This window comes from Acipenser ruthenus, chromosome 26 (assembly GCF_902713425.1).
Source record: "Acipenser ruthenus chromosome 26, fAciRut3.2 maternal haplotype, whole genome shotgun sequence".
Taxonomy (NCBI): domain Eukaryota; kingdom Metazoa; phylum Chordata; class Actinopteri; order Acipenseriformes; family Acipenseridae; genus Acipenser; species Acipenser ruthenus.
The window spans coordinates 19353365-19358819 of NC_081214.1; positions in this window are offsets into that span (position 1 = coordinate 19353365).

A 5455-nucleotide genomic window follows, 5' to 3' on the forward strand; every position below is an offset into this window, starting at 1 on the left:
GTGTGTGTGTGTGCGTGTGCGTGTGCGTGTGTGTGTGCGCGTGTGTGTGTGTGTGCAAGCGTGCGTGCGTGCGTGTGTGTGTGTGTATGTGTGTGTGTATGTATGGGTGTCTGTGTGTGTGCGCGCGCGTGTGTGTGTGTGTGTCTAACAGAGCTTGTTTACATCTGACTGAGATGCAGCCTAATGTCTTTATTGACCACAGATGTGCTGTCTGGGCCAAGGACAAATTGCTAATTTCTCAACCGGCGAGGGGAAAAAAAAGATGATGAACTCCGAGAAAGACATGGCAGGACAGGGCAGTATATGCGTCAGCCCCCCTACACTGAGGTGCCTGGTGGAAAGCCCCTGTGGTGAACAGAGATTTATTCAGTCTGCCAATTGTCATACAGAGAGAATAAGCTCTCTGTCCCTAATATAGCTTTAAATATCTACATGTCTAACCATCTCTTACTAACTGTGCCCTGCAAAATGTGCATACTCCCTCCCCTATATATAATGCCCTGTATATATTTTCCTATACTTTGTTCTGTCCTCAATATAATGTGCCTTGTACATACAGTGCACCCCATCCTCACCTGATCACTCTCTCCTCTTCTACATCCCTGGGGTCCCTGTCATTTATATCTGTCCCAGCAGAACTGTGAGGCTCCACTTCGTTCAGCTCTGCAGTAATTTATCTCAAGTTATTTTCACCCATCAATAACAGGCTCAATAAAAACCTATTATCAGGGGTGATTTAGTGTCTGACCGCTAAGGGCTGGTCTCCCTGCGCCTATAAAAACCTGTGACAGGGCTTGAAATACTGCAGTCATAAAAAGCTATTTTTTCAGAGTTTACAGCAACATGCAGGATTATGTAAATCTTACAGGTCTATCTATATATCACTGTATCTACCTGTGTGGGAGTATGTGTACATTGTGTGTGTGTATTCCTTTCAATATGTCTAGTTATCAAAACATTAACCTTCTTATTGTTTCAAAGTGGCATCTGGTGGTGGACTAACTGCCTTATAAATTTCTTATTTTAAAAAAAGCATGTGAATACACATATGAGATGTATGAGTACGTGTTTTCAGTGATACATTTTTAATCGGATCAGATCAAATATGTTTAAAAAAGATATATACTGGCTTTTGAGACCAAGCGAGAAGTGGAAATTGAAGGCAAAGTAAAGTTCTCTCACAGACTCCAAAAATTAAATATCAACTTTTATTTGCCTTAATTCCTTCAATGCATACCTGGTTGGCAATATGGATAGCAATGTATCATGTAATATTTAATTTAATAATGAAAGATATAATTTAATAGGATATACGTATCAGTTGACACACACTGTTCAAAAAGATCAGATGCTTTTCAATAAGATGTTGTAAACCCTATATCCCATTATCTTGTCTAACCAATAGAGGCAGCATTATCCAAACCAGCTGTGCATCACAAGGCACATCAATTCCTCCTTACAGGCTCTTACTTTGTAGTTATTTTACTCCTTTTATTTTTTCTTTGAGGATCTCAGCACCCTGCACCCAAATCACACACACACATAAAGATCCATGATTCTAACCTGATGTTTCCTTTTCATTCTATGCCTGCATGCCAGTTCAAAGAGATTCAACGCATCACATTTAATATCAAGCCCAAGGAGGTTTACACAGTGTTCTCTGAGTGAAGGTTTCTGTGTTTTAAATGTACTAGATGTATTTATAAAGCATACACCTTTAAACTGCTTCTGTTCCAAGTGTCCTGACTGACAACCAGCCATGATTGAACCATATGAATAATGACAACTGAGGAATGAAATTCACATAAATAATTAATGGAAAGGGGGGCAATTTAACTGAGAATGAAAAATAAGTTAGAATATATGATCCTTAAATGATGGTCATTACAGGACGAATCACACAAATGCTTTCAGACAGGCTCGTTTAACTCTTTCGTAACCCTGGCTTTGACATTGAGGAACTAACCCGTATACAAAGGAAAAATACCCTTGAAATACCAATTCTTACCCTGAGAAACCACAGCATTACCAGCAATGGATTACCAATGAGTATTGGTTAATACTATTGCGGTAACATTGGTACTTTATGTAAAAGTATGAAAATGTTACCATTGTGGTACCATTCTACTAACTGCTGATACCACTGTAGCTGCCCTGTCATTTCTCCTTAATCCAGAACCAGTGCATTCCCTTTGTGATGCCACAGAATTGCAGTTGAGGATCATTTAGTAATGTGAATGAATGAATGAATGAATTAATTAATCCTTTTTTGTTTACACGCAAGTAACATTATGTTTGCATTTGTTTTATTGGTTATGGGCATGCTGTATTGTAGATGTGGTATTCAGAATACATATTATAAATACCTGTATTGAAACTCCCCTGTAAACGGAAAATAAAAGCTGTATATACAATGTGTTTCTGAACTCACTTTCCAGCTTGAAGTCATTGTCTGTAATAGTAAATACTGTTATATACCAGTTTCAGACTTTTCACTTTTCAGTATTTAATATGAGCTTGGACATATCATGGTAGGAGTAACAAAGTAGGCTCCCAGTAAATCCTAGCTTAAAATACTATGCAAAGAAATTCACACACTCTGAGATATAGGGCCCCATTTTCCACTGTGCTGTAATGGTGACTTACCTCTGTTTCAAACTGATGCTCCAGTGGCATGCCGAACTGAATTCAAGCATAAAATATTTACTATGTCCCCATTAAGTACATGAGTAGAACATCATCTGAAACAATGAAGTACGCCCTGACGCTCTTTCGACGCTAGTGCGCCTTCCTCTGCCGCTCCGAGCACCTCTGGTGCACCTTGGTTTCATATGGCGCTCCAGCAGCAAACTGTACTTAACTATACTTAATGATAATGTACGCAAATTATATGCTAAAGAGTATTATGTGTCCCACAATGCTACACTGATCACCTGTTATCACCAGAATTAATCATGGCAGCGCCCACATAGGAGCAGCCAGTTCTCTCACTTGTAATTAAGCATTTCATGAAGAAATGTCTTGTTGCCACCATCATGCTGAGAATAGCCATCATCTTTCATCTTTTCTTTCTCTCTTGACGAATCTTCCAAATAATGATCCTCCACCTGGTATCACTTGAATCCATATCTAACTCGCTAGCTAGAACAGGGACTGCTATGTGATAGAGTGGGTACATGTTTTCATTGGAACTATTGCACAATATCGATAACAAACGGAAACAAACACATACATTCACACTCACTCACTTCCTGGTTATGTCATTACTTACTACGATGCATTGTGGGAGATTGCTTTGGAATAAATGTGGCACGCTTCAGTTCGCCAGTATGAAATCAATTGGTTCATGGAATATAAAGACGTGAGGCTCTAACACGTACTTCATTTCAATTCGGTTCAGCATGCCGCTGGAGCATCAGTTTGAAACGGGGGTTATTTAGTTCAGTAAATTCAAAATATGATAATATAATCCCACTTTCTGGAATTACACCTGTTTCATATTCTCCCTTTCCACGCTTTGAGAATAGTGTCAAAAGTATTCAGAAAAGTACTAAAATGTAACTGTTACTTGCAAACCCAGTTGAGTTTGAGCACAGATCTCCCTAATACATTTCTCTCAGGGCTTTACAGTTGAACAGCTGTCCAACCTCTCACCTCTGACTCTATTCTAATGGACCCTTTGAATGCTCTAAAGCCTCAATGTCACCACGCAGCAGTCTCTCCTCTCGCTTGCTGTAATCCCTCTCCTTGACGACGGCCACAATTCATTTACTGTTCCCACCCTGCAGCTCACTGTTCTGACCTCTCTGACCTGGTCTTGCTCGATTTGCTTTTCAAATACTCCCTCACTTTAATAGATTCCAGTAGTTGATGATCTCCCATTTGAGAGCTGACAAACTTTGGAGAAAGGTGCGTTTCAGCATAATTCAGTCTGGACACACAGAGATAGTGTCCCCTTTCTCCCTCCACGGCTATGGCTGTGTATGGGGCTATGCTTCCAGAAATTCGCAAGTTCATGACCCAGACTTGTCAGACTTCAATTGGATCTCAGCTCAGCACCGTGGCAGTCTGTTGGACAAAGGCAATTTAACAGACTTTCTAACCTATTTAAATATTGCCTTTACTGTTTCAAACCACCTGAAACACCTTTTTTCCTCTAGCGAACACTGGGCGCCTGACAGACAATGGTTTTTGATGAGGTGAGCTAGGTCCAGCTGACTTTCCTGATGTAGCCATTGTAGTCTTCCATGTAGAGTGAGTCGGAATTGTACCACACTCACATGGCTCACCCTGCACTCCAGACAGCACTGCTTTTATTAGGTGACACATTTCAGACCCCAACAGTACAACTGTTTTTAATGAGCTCTCTGAAACAGTAACAGACATGCAAACTAAGAGCCATCTTTAACTTAAAATGGTACCATTTGTCATTTCTTAAAAATAATAACAAGCGCTTCTTTTCCAGAACTTCACCTGTGACATCAACATATCGAATGGACTGGAATGATCAAATTAGCTGTGAACCCTTTAAAGCAATCTTTGATAAATGCTTTTTAAATGTAAACAATTTGGACTACACCTGCACATCTAACAATGTAACTGTATTTTTTTGACATGAGGGTAAAAAGAAGCCTGACAACCCTTATAGAAAAGTTAACCGTATAATATCAGAATATTACCTTGAATAAAAGCATACTGTAGCAGAGGCAATGGCAGACCTCAATACTATCAGTAATGGAAAACATAATGGATTTGGATTATGTACAAATCCATTACCATTGTAGAATAGTACTTACATTGTCACATAAGCTTTAGCATTTTAAACTTTGCTCTGAAACTAACAGGAATAACAAACAGCTCAGCAGGCCTTTTCGGGACCTTTCGTATTTCTTTAAATTTTTTGAAATAAAAATTGATTTTTCTGTTCTGCTAAATTGGAAAAGCTTTTCGTGTTCAACTGGTTGTCGGGGAGATTGTATTTCACAAAAGTAAAAAAAAAAACCATACCAGGACTCTCTCCCACGCAGTGTTTCAATTCAGCCAGACTTGTAATATCACGGCAGGTTATGTCTGAGAGAATTTCATTTTATTCATCATTCTGCACTTTAATCAGAGACAGAAAGAACAAATACCGCAGCATGGGGGCAAATTTGTTGCAGTGGAAATATATCCAGTGCTTCATGTATTTTAAAGGTGCCCTTGAAGAGAAAAACTGAAATCCGATTCACCTGTGGAGTAGAGCACTGGGTTTCACACATTCAGGGAAATGAAGGAAACAACAGCCGCAAAAAAATGGACTCCCGCATGAAATGCATGACATGTAATGAGCAGTTTATGAAATGCAAATAACCTCAGTTGTGCGGCATGTTGTGACAGCTAATACAAAAGGGTCAGAACATTCAGTCGATTCGATGAAATTATATACAGAAAAAACTCACAGACATAACCATTGAGG